This window comes from Peromyscus californicus, unplaced genomic scaffold (assembly GCF_007827085.1).
Source record: "Peromyscus californicus insignis strain IS unplaced genomic scaffold, ASM782708v3 Scaffold_13__1_contigs__length_99412109, whole genome shotgun sequence".
Taxonomy (NCBI): Eukaryota; Metazoa; Chordata; class Mammalia; order Rodentia; family Cricetidae; genus Peromyscus; species Peromyscus californicus.
The window spans coordinates 48,931,923-48,954,026 of NW_026294424.1; the positions used below are offsets into that span (position 1 = coordinate 48,931,923).

The following is a 22,104-nucleotide window of genomic DNA, read 5'->3' on the forward strand; positions in this document are numbered from 1 at the left end:
GAAGGACCAGTAACACAGAAGTCACAGGCTTTTTATTTTTTTAATGTGTGTGTATGTTTTTCTTGTATGTAGTATGTGCATTATGTGCTTAAGTGTCTGGTGCCCATGGAGGCAGGAAGAGGGCACTAGGCACCCTGGAATTAGAGTCAAGGTTGGCTGTAAGCTGCCATGTGGGTGCTGGGAACTGAACTCAGGTTCCTTTGCAAGAACAGCGAGTGTTCTGAACTGCTGAACCATCTCTCCAGCCCAAAGGTCAGAGTCTCTGTATTTAAAGCGATGTTTCATTATCTTTCTTTTAGCCTGCTTGCTGGAACTTAGATACAGCCTAGCTGACACTCTGGGGTGGTGGTCAGGAAAATGAATGGGAAAATTTCTGGACTATCAGGGCCATCTTGGATGTTGCTTACCACAGCTTGTTTCTGTATTCTGCTAACTAGAAATGTTCAATAGGAAGCTTCTTCACAGGATTATAAAGCATTGTAAAGTAGTAAAATTATGTCATATCCTTCAAAAGTCTTCTTTTCACATTTGTTCTTAAAACAGAGATGTCTTATTGAATATAAATATTAAGAGAACTTAGAAATAATACTGGTAAATCACTCAGTGATCCTGATAGCAATGAAAGTAAAGAACTATCTGGAAGCTGACAGTAGCTCTGCCTGCTGTACTCCAAACTACTTTCTTACTGCACTCTGTCATTACAGTAAGAAACTTCTGCAAATGCACTCTCGGATACAATTTTAATTATCTGTCTTTAAATAACATGTGTGCATAGTAGATATTAAATAGGTACATATAAACTATAAGTGTTAAACTTAAAAATGAGATACAATTAAACTTCTTTCCTCTCAACTGCGTTAGATTGCATACCTCTCTGTGAGGTTTGAACAACTCAATTTGGAGGTCTTTGCATTTATAAATTGTAAAAACAAATTCATACTATATGCTGCATGGTCTGCTCTGCACTTCTATAAGAACAGACAAGTCTGAGACTCTTTTAAGGAAGTGCATTCAAGGCATGAAATCAAAGTTTTTAAGGCATGACGTGTAATTAAAATTTACTTGAGGAGTAGTGTTTTGTAGTGAATGGTGACTCTATAATTTGTTTGACTGGGGATCATCTGGCATTTTTCTACAAGGAAAAGCAGGTCAAAAGATGAGGTGATGAAAGTAGGTAAAGGAGAATTTTTGCTGCCTCTTTAATAAATATTGATAGTTATGCTGGAATCATTTATTTTTGTTATTGTGGGACTAGACATTTATGAAGTTATATGGGAATAACATTGAACATTTACTATTTGTTTTACAGTCTAAACTGTAGATGTAACCAGCTACACGAAACAATTTATATGCATTAAAGTATGGCATGCTCATAGAAACACTAAGATCAAAGAATATGCTATTATTATCTGACTCGGATATATCAGAGAAGTTGGGCCGTATGGCATGGTCACTAGCTTATAAGTCATAGAATGGGGGTTTTAGTTCAACCTGAATACATAACTCATTCTTGGCTCATAGTCTGTGTTGTTTTTCTGTGACGATGTGTATCATTAATTTTTAAAGTAGATGAAAGGAAATTGGCACAGTGGGGAGAAACTCCAGAACAAAGAATGCTCCCTAGAAAACCAAGAGTTGTTGAGCAGTGCCCAGCCTTGCTGAGTCAGAAGTCTGGGGTAGAACTAAAGGATTCGCTGTACCAAGTCCTTTGATTACGATAGCTGATGAAGTTTGAGGGTCATTTTATGACATGGATAGTAGCAGAAGCACTGTATCTTAACTTGGTGCTGACAGGATATTTACATATCTTACCTTTTCATTATTGAAGCTCTGGAGAACCAGTTCAGGTTTCACTCTCCTGCCTTAGTGGTTAACGTCATTGTCTTGTGTGACACTTTCTGTTATCTTAAGCAATGCTTGGGCCTGACTGCTGTGAAGGGCTGACAAAAGACTCCCCTTTCCTCTTGTGCTTGGTGATTTTGCTTTTTGTCAAGTTCTACCTTCACCTTTTCTTCGTATTTTCTGTAATAAAATATGGACATACAATTAATGTAGAAAAGATATAGGTGTATATTTTGTGGAGAAAATCCTTTGTTATTTTTGAAATAAGATGGTTATAATCTAGATGATTAAGAACTAGATGATAAAGAACTGACTCAGATTTTTTTTTTAATAACTTTATTTTATATGCATTGGTGTGAAGGTGTCAGATCCCCTGGGACTGGAGCTATAGACAATTGTAAGTTGCTATGTGGGTGCTGGGAATTGAACCTGGGTCCTCTGGAAGAACAGCCAGTGTTCTTAACCACTGGGCCATCTCTCCAGCCCCCTGACTCAGATCTTAATAAAATATTCTAGTATTTTTATAGTTACATCTAGGCATTTTAATTTAACTGTGAAATTCCTATCCTGCTCCAGTGTTTAGTTGGGTTCTAAGCCTCTTATGTGTTACTGTGACCACTGTAGAACTCATTTACTGAACTTTGGCTTTAAAAAAGACTCCATGGCCGGACAGTGGTGGCACACGCCTTTGGGAGGCAGAGGCAGGCAGATCTCTGTGAGTTCGAGGCCAGCCTGGTCTACAGAGTGAGTTCCAGGACAGGCACCAAAACTACACAGAGAAACCCTGTCTCAAAAAACAAAAGACTACATGAAGCTGGGAGAAAAGTGGTAGAAAAAGTAGAAGGATGGAGTTGGAGGGGAAGGAATTGGGGGTGGATTAGGACAAGCTCATTATCCATATGTATGAAATTCTCAAAGAACATTCTGAAAAAGAGAGTCTCCCAGAGCATTTATTACTGTATATCTGTGTGTCCTTCACAGCAATCACTGTAGCAGTGAAAAGAGTCTTTGTAACCTTACCATTTGTTTCTGTTGATGGTATCTTAACTTCTTCCATACAGTTCTGATTTATTACAGCAGGCTCTTTCTTGAGTCTGCATTTGTTAAAGGTCGTTTGAGAAGCCCTTTTAGTATTTAATAGTTCAGTTACATGTAGATTAAGTTGGCCCTTTTGGTTAAGTAGGAACATAAACATGTATATATAGTTTTTGTGGAACTTAGAGCTTAAAATGTTAAATTCAAACTCAGAAAGAGTGGATCTGAGATCTGTCAAAGAATCAAGAACTTCCAGAATCATTTTCTGGCATCAGAGAACAGTAAAACATTCAACTCAGTTTATTTGCCTCTTTCTACGCATGATCACAACCTTGCTTTAACTAGGAAATCTAGTTAAAGCTCTCAGGTTCTTTCAGTTTAACTTAAACCACATGCTAAATATACATTTTCATTTAAAAAAATAATTTCTCATTCCTGTTTCATTAATTTTTAATTTCCCCCAACAAGAATTTCCCACTCAACAGTGTTACAGACTCACAGGGGCAGAGGCGTGGGAGTGAATCAGGGCTGTGCATCTGGCCGTGACAGTTGCAGCCTGTCTGTACTGCTAGTCCTGTTCCTCTCCTCCCCCTCTGAGGATGCTCAGGACCACAGCATGGCACTGCATTTACATAATACATTTCTGGAGAGTTTAGCACACGTTCACATATTGTTTCGTTTTCTAGAAGATGTCTGAAATTGAGTGTGTACAGAAACATATTCCATGAATGAAATGCAATGATGTCCTAGTGTAATATACCACCAGTAGTCTTATATTATTGTTATAGAATAGCCGTATAGATTTTCGTTCAAACTGATAAACTTTTAAGAGTGAAAGACAGTACTATTAATAATTGCACCAAGACTGCAGGTGTAAATGGAGCCTCTCTCAGGCCACAGCCACTTTATTACATTCGCCATATGGCTAATCCTAATTCTGCTTTCTGTTATACTTAATTTTTCAGTGTTTGCTCCCTTCCTAAGTTATTACAAATTAGTCTGAATATTAATTCAAGCTTTTTACTATTTGAATTTATATGATTACTCAGAACCGTTTCATCTGGTTCAGTTTTCTTTAGTAACATGGAAGACTTCCACAGAAAGTTAATTGTGTATGTGAGTGTATCTGTGCATGATACACATATAGCTGCGTGAGCATATGTTTAGAGGCCAGAGAACAACCTTGGATATCATTTCTCAGGAACCATCCACTTTGTTTTTGTTTTGAAACAGTATTTCTCATTGACCTAGAGCTGACCAATTAGGCTAGGCTGGCTGGCCAGCTACCACCAGCGAGACTCTTATTTCTGCCTTCCCAGCAACAGGATTACAATTACAGGCTACCATGTGTGGCTTTCATTACGTGGGTTCTGGAGACTGAACTCAGATACTTGTGCTTCTCACACCTCAGACAGTTTAAATGCTTTTTCCCTTCTTAAAGTTGTCATTTCTTAATTCTTCAGAAATAATATAGCTGCATAATGTTTTCTAGAGTAAAACACTACTCATTAACCCTTTCATTGATTTTATAATTTTGTACACTCTTAGACCCCGAATTTATTTTTTTTCTTTCTAAAATTGTCTCATCTTTATTGAGGTCTAATTTGGTATATTTATATTTGGACACACACATAGTTAATATGCAGAATGATTTGATGCACCTCATAAATATGTCCTAACATTTCATTTAAATACTATTTAGAAAGATATAGTGATTTTTCTTAATGTTTTGATTTTTATTTTATTCTCATTTTTCTTTCCTGTCTTTTCCCTGGTCCTATAAGAGTTTAGTAAATATTTGATCATTCAGTTAAACATAATACACTGAGTATTTTGAAGTTCCTGTTTAAATGTAGTACTATGCTAAGTATAGAACACTATGGACATGAGTATAAATAACTGAGTTTACCATCTAGTTGATCACACACTGTCATAACTGTATAATAAAAAATGCATTCTGGCAAATTACATACTAGGAATTTGAATCAACCGTGGAAATGGCCTATGTTTTAGGGGAGGTAATATCTGTGTGTTTAGGAGTGTCAGACAAAGCTTGGTATAGAGCCTGTGTTGGACCTTGTGAAATTAATGGCTGTAGTGTTCACAGACTTGGCTGACATGTAGGACATTCTGTGATGTGAGTCAGGATAGAAACAATGATAGAGGGAGAGTGATGTGACAGCTTTCCTAGGGGAATGGTTTAGTTTGTCGGGAGTGTTAGATTGCCGAGACCAGGACTGTAGAGAACAGGATGCTACCTCTTCATTTTTTCATCTGCTTCTCTAGTTTCTTGCATCTTCAGTGTATGTATTCTGTAGGAAGTTTGTCATGAGGCCTAATTCCCTTTTTAGTTTTTAGAATTTCATGCAGGCCCATGGATTTGATTATCACTTCTATGTATCTTAAATGTTTTGAACTTCTCTTTAAAAGAGTGGTTCTCAACCTTTCTAATGCTATGACCCTTTAATACAGTTCCTCATGATGTGGTGACCCCAACCATAAAATTATTTTCATTGCTCCTTCATAACTGTACTTTTGCTACTGTTACGAATTGTAATGTAATATATGATATGCGAGATATCTGATATGCGACTCCTGTGAAAGGGTTCTTTGACACCCCCCCAAGTGATCACGACCCACCCCTCTAGAATATTCCTTTCACATTTGATCTAGTAGCATTTCTAACTCCTGTCTTAGATGCTAGCAAAGCACATTGTTTTCTTTTTTAGAAAGTGTTGTGCTGACTCAGTCACTAGCTGAAAGAAAGTATTTCTTATGGTTTTGGTTGTGAGTCTAGCCTTTAACAACTGATCTATCTCTCCAGCCAGCCTGGTCTACAGAGTGAGTTCCAGGACAGCCAGGGCTACACAGAGAAACCCTGTCTTGCAAAACCAAAAAAAGAAAACGTTTCTTGTTCTCTTTTAAATTAGCTGTTTTTCTCACTTGCTTTATCAGCTTACTTAGTTTTCCTCTCATGTTGTAGTCTCATCTCTGCCTTCTAACTTCCCTGAGCTACCGATACTATTCTATCATTTATAGCTGACTTGACCATTGCTAGTCTTCCTTTCAAATCCATCTTGACTCTTACTGCTTGATAAAAACATTTTAGAGCATTATACTTTGTTATTTTCTCTTCTATTTAAAACCTTATGCCAAATCTCCATAGTCCAGTGGTCTAAAACTTTGATGAGCATCACAATTTGTAGCACAGATGGCTTGGCCCACACTCAGTTTCTTTTTCAATAGGTCTGGAATGAAATCCAATAATTTGAGGTTCTAATACTTCCCTGGTGATGATGCTCCTGCTGCTGCAATAGCCATGCTCTGAGACCCACTGCCATAGTCTACCAGATACAGTCTAGACTTTTTAGCTTTGCATTCATGGTCTTTTATAGTTAGGTACAGTCTACCTGTTTGTGATCATTTACTATACAGCTTCCTCCATGTTCTTTTTACCTTAACCAAGGTGAATTATTGACAGCTTTTTGTATACATCTTTTATTTCTAAGCCCTGTACTGTCTAGTTTTATGTCAACTTGACATAAGCCATCAGAGAGAAGGAAACCTCAATTTAAAAAATGCCTCCTTAAGATCTGGCTGTATGCAAATCTGTTGGGCATTTTTTCAATTAGTGATTGATGTAGGGGTATCAAGTCAATTGTCTGTGGGGTCACCTCTCAACTGGTGGTCTTGTGTTCTTTAAGAAAGTAGGCTGCACAACCCATGGGGAGCAAGTCAACTGCTCCATGGCTTCTGTATCAGCTCCTGCTTCTAGGTTCCTGTCCTCACTGCTTTTGATGATGAGCTGTGATGTGGAAGCATAAGATGAATAAACCACTTCCTCCCCAAATTTCTTTGGTCATGGTGTTTCATCACAATAGTAATCGTAACAAATACAAGCTGACAGAGGCATTTTACGTGTGATTTTTATTTTGCTTGTTAAAAGCACAGTCATCTTAGGGCTGGGAATGTAGCTCAGTTGTAGCTTTTGCTTAGCTTGAAGCTTGTAAGATTAATGTTAGTTTTCAGATTTAGTACAGGTAGAATCTCAGTATAAATCCTTCTTTTTCTCTATTATTTTCCATCACTATTCTTCCAACTCAGAGTGGTCCTTTGTTTTGAACTGTATTACTGGTATTTTTATGTTTTTAATTTAGCATTGTAGATGTAACCGTCTTATTAAAATAGAAACACAGAGCCAATTGCAGAGTTGAAAGCCCAAGAGGTCAGAGCAATAGCTAAGAGTTAAAAACCCTTTCTTACCCTTTTTGTCTCTGCTGTCCTTCCCCTCAGCAAGAGACCTACTTCCTGTGTGTCTGTCTTTTTATTGACATTTTGTTTTGTCTTGTTATTGGTTGTAAACCCAACCACATGAACTCCTCATCACTGTCTGTCTGTATAGACCTCTAGGTCTTTTATGGTTGGTATTGAGGTTAAAGGCATGTGTCTTCATGTTGGCTGTATCCGTGAACACACAGAGATCCGCATAGCTCTGTCTCCCAAGTGTTGGGATTAAAGTATGATATAGATAATAGTAAGATAAAGGGGTAGATTATTGAACCTACTTTTAAAGAACAACAACTTGTTTAAAATGTTTTACATTAGTATAGATTAGTTTATAGATACAAATTTAGAGTTGATTTTGTTATACTGTTTATATATTTCTACTCTTGTTTAAGGTATTATGTTTGTACAGCTCGCTTAAAATTGTAATGAATAATTAAGAAATACAGATAAATAATTAGTCTTCTATCATAGTCAACCTTGTAACCATGTTAGTTAAGTTTTCTAGGTATACATAGATATAATTCAGTTAGGTAGGTAATCTTCAACCACTTCAAAGACCTACAGAATATGGCATTTAAAATGTTTTAAAAATTTAGACTTTCTGGACAATGAGACATGTCTGCTCCTGGCAGCACCAGTTTACTTCAGAGAGGAGGATGGGCATCAAAGACACTCCATATGGAGCTTATCTTCACCTTGGCAAAAATAGCCATTAACGGGACATGCAGGACCCATAAAAAAGGTAACCGCTGAATTTTGCTTGGCAAAATGGTCCTTCAGGTTCCTGCTTCACAGAGGAAACTGCCAGACATTCTCCAGAATATACACACACACACACACACACACACACACACACACACACACACACACACACACACACACAACTGGGAGACTCTAGGCCTGTGGGTTGAAGACAGATGCCCCAACTTTACAAAAAAACTTTAGATGACTGTCCAGGCTGCCAGCTGTCTCTGTCCTCTCTCACAAGACTCTTGAAAGTTCCTTGGGTCCTTCTCCCATTTCTCAGGTAATATTATATCCTTCTAAAGTCTTTGATGTAATTGAAGACTAGAGTTTTAATTTCCTCAGTTATGATAAAAGATAAGTTAGATATAAAACCTTAAACTCACAAATATGAGATAGATAGGATATTTTCTTTAATTTTGCCAAATACAAATAGACTAGATATTATAAATAGACTAGACAGTGTAACTGTAATTCTTGCTTGATAATTGTTTTGTTATATGTAATTTTACTATGTAAAAGTTAAAACCTTCCTTTTTAAAAAAAAGAAAAGGGGAAGTGCTGTGAGATGTTTTGTATGTTAAATATGTTGCTCTGATTGGTTAATAAATAAAACACTGATTGGCCAGTAGCCAGGCAAGAAGTATAGGTGGGACAAACAGAGAGGAAAATGCTGGGAAGTGGAAGGCTGAGGCAGAGAGAGATCTGACAGCTGCTGCCATGACAAGGGAGATGTAAGGTACCAGTAAGCCACAAGCCATGTGGCAACTTATAGACTAATAGAAATGGGTTAATTTAAGATAAAAAAAAAAAAAAAACAGCTAACAAGAAGCCTGCCACAGCCATACAGTTTGTAAGTAATATAAGTCTCTGTGTGTTTACTTGGTTGGGTCTAAGCAGCTGCGGGACTGGCGGGTGAGAGAGATTTGTCCTGATCGTGGGCCAGGCAGAAAAACCCTTAACTACATAGCTTGATCTGATTTCCAGTCTAATTCCTTCATCATGTGTTCTCTTTTGCTTTTATCTGGCCCACATTAGTTACATAGTTACATGTGGTGATTGAAGAAAATTCATCTCTTTAGGGTATAACATACTTCCTAAAGAACCACCATTTCCGAAGTACTATTGATAAATAATTTTTGTGTTTGAGGAACTAGTCTATACTTACTTCCCTGAACCTCACTGGTCGATCTGTTTAAATTCTACCCCCAAAAAACCAAGTGGTAGATACACTAACAATTGCACTGTGTTGCAAAGTAATGAGGTCTTTTAAAAATTAATTTTCCTAAACATCCAAGAGAAGGAAGAATCTTTTTAGTAGATAAACTTTTTTTTTTGAGGTTAGTAAAAGCTCATGATTTTATTGTCTTCATAACAAAATCAGCTTAGAACTGGATTATTGTTGTTATTTGTGCATGTGAGAGGAGGGGGGGGTTGCCATTCAGCTCCCAAATAAATCACACCACGGAGGCTTATTCTTAATTATGAATGCCCGGCCTTAGCTTGGTTTAGTTTCTTGCCAACTTTTCTTCACCTAAATTATCCCATTTACCTTTTACCTCTGGGCTTTTCTTTTTTTTTTTCTAACTTCTGTAAATCTTACTCTTACTCCGTGGCTTGCTGTGTAGCTGGGTGACTGTCCCCTAGAGTTGTCCTCTTCCTCTGCCTGCTAGTTCTTAGCTTTCTCCTCCCAGGTTTCTCCTTCTATTTATACTCTATGCCTGCCAGCCCCGCCTATCCTTTCTCATGCCTTGCTATTGACCAGTTCTTTATTAGACCATCAGGTGTTTTACACAGGCAAAGTAACAGAGCTTCACAGAGTTAAACAAATGCAACATAACAAAAGTAACACACCTTAAAATATTGTACTACACTGGACCCCTTGGCCCTTTCTCTTTCACCACTTCCCAGTTCAAAATACTCGCATCTCTTACTAGCCAGCACTCTCTTAGATCTGCAGTTAGGCTCAACACACTCAAGTCTCAGCACTGTCTTCTTTGTAGTTTTGGCTTTTTTTGCGGAAAATAGGTTTAGTCTTGCCTACCATAGCCGCTGTTTCCTGTCATAACACTGCTTCCCCTGGGCATACAAAGAACCATTGCCCTTCCTTTACTGTGTCACTTTGTGGGACTAGTGCTTGCCACATTTCTTGCAGAATGTCTGGCGGGTCTTAGGAACATTCACCAAGTTGGCAGGAGCGATACTGGCACACAAAGAAAGGCAAGGCCTGCAGTGGGAGTTTATAGGAGGTCTAAACGTCTGTCTTTGTGAGAACAGTCTCCTAATTTCTTAACATTTATTTTGTGTGTGTATGTGCATGTGTGAGCATGTACACACACTACTGCACATGTGTGGAAGTCAGAAGACAATTCGAGATAGTCAGTTCTTTCCTTTCACCGTGTGGGTTTCAGGGATTGAACTCTGTTGCATTGGATTGGTGACAAATGCCTTTCCTCACAGAGCTGTCTTACTGGCTCCAAGTTTCTTCAAATCTTGATGACTTAGGTCCCTTAAAAAAAAAGTATTCTTTGAAAATTTCATACCTAACAGTAATTTGATCACATATCACTACCTCCCTCTATGTCCCCCAATACTCCTACGTTTTTGATGCATATTTTACATACAACTTAGTACAGGGATTTTAGTTCAGTAGTTTCTGAATTTTGAAGGACAGACACACGTTTGTATCTATGCACAGTGTAATGGTATAGATTTTAGGTATACAGTTTGATCTTGAAAAATCTCCTGACCTGTGTATCTGTTGGCTGAACTAGATATACATTTCAATCCTTATGTTATTCTTCTAAAAGACAACAGAGATAAAATTTTATGTTATGTAATTGCTTATGTATCGTTGGATGGTAACTTTTCTCTAACTCTGCATTTAGATCTTATTCCCTTACTTTGTGATGTGTTTAAAACCTGCCAGTGATCTGATCCTGACCAATGATGTTAGGATTGTCTCATTGCTAGAGGCCCTATAGTCATTAAGAGCACACAAATAACATTTGTGTCTATAAACTGTCTTCTTTCTGTAGCTAGAGTTTTCCTGCCTGGCCCACAGTCAGGACAAATCTCTGTCACCCCGCCAGTCCCACAGCAGCTCAGACCCGACCAAGTAAACACAGAGCCTTATATTGGTTACAAACTGTATGGCCGTGGCAGGCTTCTTGCTAACTGTTCTTATAGCTTAAATTAATCCATTTCCATTAATCTATACCTTGCCACATGGCTCGTGGCTTACCGGCATCTTCACATGCTGTTTCTCATCATGGCGGCTGACAGTGTCTCTCTGACTCAGCCTTCCACTTCCCAGCTTTATTCTCCTCCTTGTCCCGCCTATACTTCCTGCCTAGCCAATGGCCAATCAGTGTTTTATTTATTGACCAATCAGCAACACATTTGCCATACAGACCATCCCACAGCATCTTTCTATGTATTGTGCATTCTGTTCATGTTTTTCGCAAAGCACACGTTCCTCGTGTGCTTATCCCCTCTCTTCCTACTCTAGGACAGCTCTTTAGAACATCTCTTCTCCTCCAGTAGCTGTGTTTCCCATTTTCTCCTGAAACCTTCCCATCTGCCTTATTGTAGCCTTCCTTCTTTGTAAACATACAGAATAAAAACATTGTTGAATCTAATATTCCCTTTTGCTCTTTGCTCCTCTCTTCCTCTTTGAGTACAACAAAATCTCTCTAGGAGGACGTGTATTGTTTCTTTTGGTTTTGGTTTGAATCCACCTAGACTTTTGCCATTGTTACTTGGTGTAGTTCAGTTTCAGCTGGACGGGCTAACTAATGAGCACCCTGAATGCACTGTCTTCCCACCCCCGACCCCATCTCTTTGCCTGGCCCTCGGTGCTGGATTACAAATGCCTATTGGAGTGCATGACTTTAGGCGAGTGCTGGGAATTCTAACTTAGGTTCTTATATTTACGCACCAAGCGTTTTGTCTACTGAGCCATCTCCTTAGCCTCTCCCCAATTTTATGTGCCAGAAATTTAACCTGCCCAGGAAGTTTTGGGAGGCCAGGCATAATCAGTATTAATTCACAAGGACTCTACTCTCCTACATGTTTTAATGTGGACGAACAAAAGGACATGGGTGGGCCCTTGCTAAGCCACATGAGGATGAAAAGGCCCTCATCAGATTGATCTTAGACTACCTAACCTCTAGAAATATGAGAAAAATCTATTGATCTTTATCATCATCAAAAATTTTCAAATTGCTGTTCTTGGACACTTGGATACAGTAGTAGAAAATAGACTAAAACAAGCTGTCCATTGGATGGAGGCTCTTGTCTGTTCCTCGAAGACCCTGGGCAGTGCCTAATTCAGTTCTGTGGTGGTCTTGGGGTTATCAAGAAGTTTCTAGTGGATCCAGGTAATAACTCTCTCCGTTAGAAGTTAAGAGAGTATGAAAATGTGTATCATGGGCTCTGATAACTTTGTTATTCTGTTTTAAAAATACATTTAGTCTATGACAACTATCTAGACCCTGAATTAAAAATATCCTCAAGTAATTTGTCATATTAAATTTATGTAATTTTATTAATTATTAACTGTTGACAAGTTCTGATTTTTTAAAATTAAGGGTAAAGAGATATGTATTATTTTTAAGTTTGCATTGATTTGTCTTAACGAGTCTTTGTGGGGAGCAGCTGGCATAGTCACAAGCTTTTTACTTTTGTAATGTTGCAGTGGCAGTATGTTATCTAGTTGTGTGAGTATTGCTGTATGAGGAGTTCTAAGGAGTTGAAGAGCTTGATAAAGGACAATAATGAATTAACACTTTTGATTCCTGTTACTAAAGCTGTCTTCAAAAAGGCCCTTCCAGTTGTATTCCCACTGATGTATGAATATGCAGTTCTGTACAAAATGGATAAATCACATCCTTTTGTCAACAGCTTTGTTAAAATATCATTGACTTAGGATAAATTACATGTATTTTCCTACATAGTTAACTTATCCATATTTTTTAATCCTTTTGGAAGATGGAGAATTCTATCTATGCCCCTCCTCATCTGCCTATAGTTGGGTTAAAAACAAAACATTCTTAACATTCTTGTAGTCTAGGACTCCTGATGCTGAATTCTGTTAAGTGTTTGATTTCTTAAGTTCTATTGCATTTTTATTTTGACAGTGGCTGTTTTTTTTTTTTTTTTTGGATAAGAGTTCTAGATTGGCAGTTTTTTATTTCATATTTATTTGTGCTGCTCATGTGTTTTCTGCATTACATTTCATCTGATGAAACACTTGCTGTCTTTATCTCCTTCCTCTGAGAAGTAATTCTCTCCCATCTCTGGTTTCCTTTTAGACTTTCTGTTTGTGTCTGGCTTTAGCAGACACAGAACATAGACTAGTGTAGTTTTCTGGTAACTGTTCATTTAAGATACTCTGTAGCTTTGCTATGCTTTCGTTTGCCATACTCAGCCATGAATCTCTGTTTTTCATCCAGTATTTTGTGTCAAAAATAACGACTTGGGTTTTGTTTTCTTTTTAAAACTTTAACTGTATATGCCTCTATTTAACATGCCTACTATGTTTCTTAGCTTATTGAATATGTAGACTATGACTATAAAATATTTATTTTAAATTATGTGCATATGTGTGGGGTATGTGTACATGAATTGCAGGTGCCTTTGTAGAGGCCAGAAGAGGGCATCAGAATCTCTGGAGCTGAAGGTATAGGAGGTTGTGACCTGCCCATTGTGGGTATGGAGCTGAACTCAGATCCTCTGGAAGAGCCATGTGTGTACTGAGAACTTATGGAAGAACCATGTGTGTACTCAGAACTTATGGAAGACATATGTGTACTTAGAACTTATGGAAGAAGCATGTGAGTACTCAGAACTATGGAAGACATATGTGTACTTAGAACTTATGGAAGAACCATGTGTGTACTCAGAACTATGGAAGACATGTGTGTACTTAGAACTTATGGAAGAACCATGTGTGTACTCAGAACTTATGGAAGACATGTGTGTACTGAGAACTTATGGAAGAACCATGTGTGTACTCAGAACTTATGGAAGACATATGTGTACTGAGAACTTATGGAAGAACCATGTGTGTACTCAGAACTATGGAAGACATGTATACTTAGCCTCTGAGTCACCTCTTTAGCCCTTGTAATGTTTATTGCATTAAAAACAAAACAAACTGTAATTCTCAGCTCTTTCACGTTCTGATTGATCTTGAATGATTGATCTTTGAGTTTTGGCTTCTGTCCAGTAACTGGACTAAGTGCCTCATGGTGTTTTTTTTTTTTTTTTTTTTTTTTTTTCTTTTTGGGAGATAGGATGACTCTGTGTGTAGCGCTGGCTGTTCTGGAACTAACTCTGTAGACCAGGCTGCCTTGAACTCACAGAGATCTGACCGAGTGCTGCATGTTTTAAACGTCATCTTGGGTGCAGGATATTGTGATTTATAAATGTTTCCAAGCTTTCTTTTTGGGCAAAAATTACTTGGAGAAAGTTTAATTGGCAGCTATGAGGGGGGAGGCGCTCATACTTAGAACAGTTTAGGTAGAATCAGTGTAGAGTTCATTTCAGGGTTAATATTCTTCAGTAATAAAGTAAAGCCAACCATAGTGTTCTCTCTGCTTAGTTCTGTATTAGGAGGTTTTTCACTCTGATTGAAATGGGCACTGTGCCCTCCTTGTGTAAGCATTAGAGAACATTGCTTTCTCTAATGTTTTAGATTAAGTTTTTTCCTTGGCTTGAGGAGATTCCTCACATGTGTGTGTGGAAGGCAGTTCAAGGCACAAAGAATCCTTTCTAGATGTGCAGGCTTACTCTTAAAACACAGTCCCATAGTCTCTTGAATCCTTTAGTCTCCCCAGACTCCTATTGTATATCTTTACTTGAGAGCAATGGCTTGATTCTTTTAGCGTCTTTCTTCCTGTAACATGTTCTAGAAATTGTTTCTGTAAATTTAGGACAATTTACCCCATTCCCTGAGCTACCAAAATGATTGATTCTGGTTTCTCCAGGATCACTATCCTTTTCTGCTTTGTGTTCAATGTCTTAAAAATTGGTGTCCATATAGTTTGCCTGGTATTTTAGTTGCTCTGTGTAGGAGGATGCTAAATCTAGTCTCTAACCTCATCTATACTGGAAATGAACATTCTGACTTACCAATTTTAGCAAGTAAAACATGGAGGTCTAAATATGTAATTTCTCCTTAAATATTCACAAATTAATTCTGAATAATTTGGTGTATTATTGATGCTGTGCTAATTGGATATAATATTGACTTATATGTTTACATAAGTATTAGTTTGCATAAATTCTTTTTTGGGGGGGGCATCATAGAAAAGCAATTTATTCCTTTATAAGCACTTACACAGTTAGTCATGGAGAGCAACAGGCCCGATGCTGAGACAGGTCAACCAAAATGGAGAGGGGCATCAAACTATGGTGGTCAAGGACTAACCCCTAAAAAAGCAGCTCTTATCAAGGATTAATTTAATTTTAAAAACAAAGACAAACCAGCAATGCACTCTTTCTCAACTTGACAGTTCACCAGTGGTATGACTGTCAGTTAAAAACATACACCTTACAACTTGGTGGTACCAAGTTTAAAAAAAACAAAACTAAACAAAACAAAAAACCACACACAACAAAAACCATTTTACAGAAAGGAAAAGAATAATATGGAAACTGCTCAAAAAATACACTAATGAGCAAAAATATAAGGGGAAGGAGGAATGTGTTGCCTTAACTAAAGAAACCAAGACTCAGGTTTACATAGGAAAGTGTGCATCCTGGAAAGCCAGGTGTGAGGACTTTAAACTCTATGACTTGACTCTCCCTTAATTCCTGAATAAAAACGACGTCTTGCAATAGTTATACTCATGGCTCAGACACCTACCTCACTTGACTCCACTCCTTATCCACTCTGGCCTCTTACTTGAGAATCTGAAAAACTTGGGTACATAACTTAAGAAGAAAAATAATCACACGTAATATGCCCCATTTCTGAAGCTGCTTCAGACCTGGTTTGTTACTAGAAACTCCTGAAGAAAAATTTAAATATAAGTCTGTGACTTTGGGGATATTATCAAGTATAATTAGGCTTACTTGAACACATCAGTGCCATAGTAATACCAAAGAGTAGACTTGATTACTGAGATAGCTTCTGAGTAACTAATGGGTAAGTACTGTATACAGCATGGATACTCTGTACAGCTAGAAATATTCACATCCTGGATAGAAGAGGAACACCATGGTGAGCCTTCATCACAGTACTCAGACCAATCAGTACATAATTTAAATCTTATATATAATTAATGAAACTATAGAAAGCAAAACTTGAGAAAAATGGGACCAACCTGAATACTAACAGTTTTTCAACATGCCGCAGGTACTCTTTGGCTAATCAACCCACTGTATTAATATATTTAAGAAATTCACTTAATATTAATAAACTTAATCATAAAGTAGAAAAATCTGAGTTAGGTCACTGTTGGGTTCTCTGTTAAAATCTCTCTGCCTCTGTTGCTCTATCTTTTTGTTTTTTGTCTTTTTGAAATAAAAACACAAATTTGATCAGTCTTCTGTCTATATATTTGGACTATTAATTTGGTGTTTTTTTCTAATGTCATTATAGTACCATTTTTTTTCTTTTTTTTTCCCCGCCCTTTTTTTTTCTTTTCTTTTTTTTTTATATTTTTTTATTTTTTTTATATAGTACCATTTTTAAGTTAATGGACAGATTAATAGACTTATAGTCAATTTTGTTAGATATTTTGGATTGTAATTATAATATTGGGGAGGAGTCATTGATATAGATCATATACTGATAGATTCCAACTCAAAAACATTGTTTTTCTCAAGTTTCTTTGTAAATTAGTCACTTGAATCATCTATCATTTTTCTATTGACTGGCCATGATTATAAATAATGGTTAAGGTCTGGCCTAACTTTACTAGTGTTGATAGTAATTATGAGGCCTCATGGGTCTGAGCACCTCTGAAAATAGAATTTGAAGAAGTCATTCTGGTGCATTTATTGCAGGTAAGCTGTGGCTTGGCTAACGGATTTTGAATTTTGGTAGCTCAGGGAATAGGGATAAATGTTCTGAATTGGTACCATAGCAACAGTGAGTTAGTTTGTAGTGGGTGGAGTAAAGTTATGCTTGTGTTAAAGTATAAGCTGCACAAATGATTTTCAAGTTTTTGTTAGCATTGTTTAAACATCTGAACTTAGGAACTGAAGGCATTTTTTTCAGATTTTTAAATAATTTTATCTTTTGTTACTAGTTTTGTGAAAACACTCCAATTTGTGTTCTTTTGTATTGTTAAATTATACATATTGATTGACTGATTGTGTAGGATGGGGCACATGTGTACCACAACACACCTATGGAAGTCATGGGACAGCTTAGAGTGTTTGGTTCTCTCCTCTTCCTTGCAGTTTCTGGGGATTGAAATTAGGTCATCAGGCTTGGTGGCAAGTGCTTGTGTTTCATCTCTAAAAGTGAGAATGTGGATGGTGAGATGACTCAGCAGGTAAAGGCACTTGCCACCAAGCTTGATGACTTGAGTTTGATCCTGGAGCTCACGTGGTGGAAGGAGAAATTCCTTCCAGTTTTCCTCTGAAGCTCTACGTTCACACTGTGCCATGTGCATGAGTGTACACACAAATTAATAAATATAAAATAAAGTGGGCATGGTAGTAGTAATTTTTTTTCTCTGTATCTTCTGAGATCCTGTACTAAGCTCTTTTCATACTACTTTCAAGACAGGAAGACCCTGCAGTTGTTTCTAAGGAGCCTATCTGCTTTAAGTAACTCACTTATCAGACCTTGAACACTGGTGATTTTGATGACAAGTGTGCTTGTAAAACTCTCTCGGCTTCCACCGTCAGTGAAGAGGCTGTGGTTTTCTTCCATATCTAAGGCTTACATATTTTGGTTTAGAATATCTGCAGCGGTACTCTGTGATATTAGGAGTCAGGGTCTTATAAACATCTAGTAGTCCCTCAGAAGTTACCTATACAGTCAAGATGAAGTTCACTTATTCATGCTTTTTCTTGATACAGGGTTTTGGTTGTAGCCCAGGCTGGACTCAGTCATGATTCTCTTTCATTAGCCTTCTGAGTACAGTGGTTATGCAATAACATGCCCAGCATTTATTCATACTTTACTAATACTGATTTATTTACTTGTGTTTGCAAAATACTGTTCTGTGCACACTGTGTATACATTTTAAATTTACCTTTATAACCGTATGTGGGAGGCAGTTTTATTTCCCTCCTTGCTTGGAATAGCAACAGGAGACTAAAGAGAAGTTCAGTAGCCTGCAGATGTCTGACAGTGGTAGAGTCAGATTTTGAACATATATCAGATTCCAGAGTCTGAGTGCTTAACTGTCGTGATAAGTCATGTCTCTAGGGTATTGAGGCTTCAAGAGGATCCAGATTTGTATAATGGAAGTAAGAATAAAGCCTGTGCAGTCCAGGAACTGAAAGTAGGAAGTCGTTGAGCCCCAGGGCAGCTTGTGCTGCTGTCTTCTCCCTTCCTCTCTGTGGTTTCCTCTGCTGTTGTCATTATTTGGTCTTGCATGTTTATTGGCTTCATCTGTTCGAATTAGCACTCGGTCCATTGTGACTGCTGTATTATGGTACTTTCAGAACCACAGTAGTTATCTCCTTGAAGATCCAGAGTCATGGCCAGGAAGCATGGGTTTTCATGATTTTAATTGTAGGTTTTTTTTGTGAGAAAACAATTCTGCCATTCTTGTATAGTTACTGTTTTTCTTTCTTGGTGAGCTGTCCTCCTGTCAAGTAGCTGTGGAAGTGGGTGACAGAGTGAGAGGAGTGACTGAGTGTATGCATGGATCTTTATGAATTGAGTAGTTCCTGGGGAAAGGGCTGCAACTAAGTAGAGCAGCCAAATAATAGTTTTAATGATATATATGTTAGATTTTATTATGGCAGAGTCAAAAAACCCAGCACAGATACCAGATGTATATTATAGTGCAAAAACTGTAATTAGTTTATGATATGACTTCCTGCAGTTAGATATGTAAAGCGATCTATTTTATTGTTAGTGGTACCGAAGAGTTTACTTAGTAGAATCTTCTGTGGGAATCTCTCTGAATCTCTGAAGAGCATATTAAATAGCCAGCCATTCACAGAGCACTCCTTGATTAGTGTTGTCAGCTTACGATTTCTTGGAGTAGGTTTGTGGGGGATTGGTATCTCTACCACAGATGCTGTTTACTTAATTGAATTTAGATTCTGCTTTCAGATTTCTTGATTCACGGATTTCAATAAGTTAAAAGATAGTTGTCTTTTGCTTATGTGTTTTTTTTTAGTTATTTATGACTTTTCAAAATTTCTCTAGTTGGCCTTCTTTATTCACCAAATCAGTAGTTTTCTATAAAGCTTTAGAGAATTCTGAGCAGGCAGAATTGTGTATTCTGTAGGATAGAGAAGAGAGTTTGATGGGGCCAGGTGGACTTTCAGATGCATATTTAGTTCACTTAAACATTTTCAGACTTTGTTTCTACAGGAAATGAATCTTTCTGTGTTTTCTACTCATGTTCTCTGGTGAGAATGACAAAGATATGTAAGGTGTAGACTGTGCCTTCAAGTTATGTGTTACAAGTGTCATTATCCTGTGATCATTTTTTTTAACCTTTTTTAATTGATTCTTTGGGAATTTCACACCATGCACCCCAATCCCACTCATTTCCCAGTCCCTCCATACCCACCCTTCACGCTTGTAGTGTCCCCTTCCCAAAGGAAAACTTAAAAAGAAATAATAAAAATAAAATAAGAAATAAATAAAAAATGTAAGTAAGACTATTAAAGAAATAAAAATAAAACAAAACAAAAAAGAAACCACTTTACTCCTCTGTCTTTCCCGCCTCTCTGTCTCCTCTTTATTGGTCTTAGTGGCATTGGGAGCTGCTGTTTATCCTGCAGTCTATATACCCCTTTGTCCACACAGCTTTACTTGCAAATGTTCATTATGTAATGAGTGTTTGTCAGGTTCAAGGCCTCTGGCTTTGGTACACTATCAATACTGGAGCCTCATCAAAACTCCTCTTGGATATTCTGCTTTTGCTCTGAGTCATGGAGAACCTGCGGCTATGGTTCTGCAAGACCAGTCCTTTCATGTGCTCCAGCAGGTCATAGATGGGGTAGATGTTAGGAAGTGCCAACTCAAAGCCCTGGATGTGTGGTAGCTGAGTTGGTCAATCCAGGTTTCTGGGACCACTCCCCCTTCAGGTGAGGGGTGGGGCCAGCTTTCCCAAGTGGAGGGGGAGCTCTCTAATGTCAGGGTCATCGGAGTCACTATTCCAGGGTGAGGGGTGGGTCAGCTCTCCAGTGAGAGGGGGCGGCTTTCCCCAGGCCAGTGAAGGGTGGGACCAACTCAGCATGGTCCTTGTACTTCAACACATGGTTCAAAACATGGTTTGCATTGACCCCTTTGGTAACATGGACAATGGACATCAACACAGAACCCCAGCTGCAGCAAGACCATGGACCCAGACATGGCCATCAGCAGCAGTTTGGGCCCAGATGTTACTATTGCCCTGGGTGGTAGCATAGGCTTCTCAGATTGGCATGGGCCCAGCTGCAGTGTGGTCCTTGGGCTCCAATATAACCCCAGGTGGTGAACCAGACCCAGGGGTGGGGAGTGGGGGCTGGAGGGTGGGTAGGTGCACAGCAAGCACTTGATGGTAACAGGAGCCATGAACATCAACACAGATCCTGCCTGTGGTAGGGCCATGAACCTCAGACATGGCCTTTGGCCAGAGCCCAGATGTTACTATGGCCCCGGGTGGCAGTGCAGGCCCTTGGCCCCAATCTGTATGACTCTGGCGGCAGTATGACCCTTGGGCACCAACATGTCCTCAGGAGTCAACCTGGGACCTGGGCATTTGTCCAGCCTTCAGTGGTAGCAGGAGCCACAGACGTCGATGGAGATGTTGGCTGTGGTAGGGCCAGAGACCCAGACATGGCCCTCAGCAGCAGCTTAGCCCAGAAGACACCATAGCCCCAGACCACTCAGAGTGACATGGCCCTAGCAGCAGCTTGTCCCTTGGACTCTTAACATGGTCACAGGTGGCAACTCATCCTTGTGGCCTTTGGTGGCACCATGGGCCATGGACATCAACACAGACCTTGGCTGTGTAGGGTCATGGACCCAGACATGGTCCCCAGCCACAGCTCAGGCCCAACCGACTCCATGGCTCCAGGTAGCAGCACAAACTACCCAGGCATTGATCTGCTGCACGGTGGATCATTTTTTTTTTTTAAGCAAAAGTATTTTTTGATAATTCTAGGAAAAGTGCAATTCCATATATTTAGTTTTTACTTAGCTTTTTGTTTTGAGACAGGGTTTCTCTGTGTAGCTCTGGATGTCCTGGAATTGTCTCTGTAGACCAGGCTAACTTGAAACTCAGAGATCTGCTTTCCTCTGCCTCTCAAATACTGGGATTAAAGGCATGAGCCACCACCACTCAGCCTACTCAGCTTTCTTAAAAATGATTATTTTATTGTTTTGGGAGTTTCTGGGACACTCCAAACAACTCTAGGGGAGGTGCCCTACACTTGGAATTAAGGTTTTATTTATTTATTTATTTATTTATTTATTTATTTATTTATTTATTTATTTATTTATTTATTATGTATACAGTGTTCTGCCTACATGCATGCTTGCAGGCCAGAAGAGGGCGCCAAATCTCATTTCAGATGGTTGTGAGCCACCATGTGGTTGCTGGGAATTGAACTCAGGACCTCTGGAAGAACAGCCAGTGCTCTTAACCTCTGAGCCATCTCTCCAGCCCCGGAATTAAGGTTTTTATTTGGCAACATATGGCTTTTTGGAAGAGCGTTATATCCTGTAGGGAAATTTCAGTTAAAAGCTAGTAGACAAGTTTCTAAATGGTCTTATTAAATAAAAGACAAGGAGCCAGATATAGGGGTGAAAAAAATACATCTGAAGCTTGTGAAATAGTAGGTTTCTATATGACTTCAAACATTCTTAGTGTTGTTATCATTCTCCCTGTCCCCTCTCCTGCCTTCCCCTTTTGTCCCTCTTTACACTTAAAACTTCCTGTCCATTGTTTTCTCCTTCCCCTCTATATCACCAGTGTTCTACCACCCCCATCTCCCTTTGATTTGTTAAGCACGTGTTTAATATATAGCCATAAACTCATTCTGTAGTTTCTCAAATAT

At 38.5% G+C, this 22,104-nt stretch overlaps 1 protein-coding gene and 1 pseudogene across 3 annotated transcripts in view; one reads left to right on the top strand and one right to left on the bottom strand.

The window, feature by feature from the left end:
• Stim2 (stromal interaction molecule 2) overlaps positions 1-22,104 on the top strand; it is a 135,040-nt gene that overhangs the window by 59,198 nt on the left and 53,738 nt on the right. The gene's annotated exons all lie outside the window — the stretch shown is intronic.
• LOC128108997 (60S ribosomal protein L36a-like) lies at positions 1,990-20,773 on the bottom strand (annotated as a pseudogene).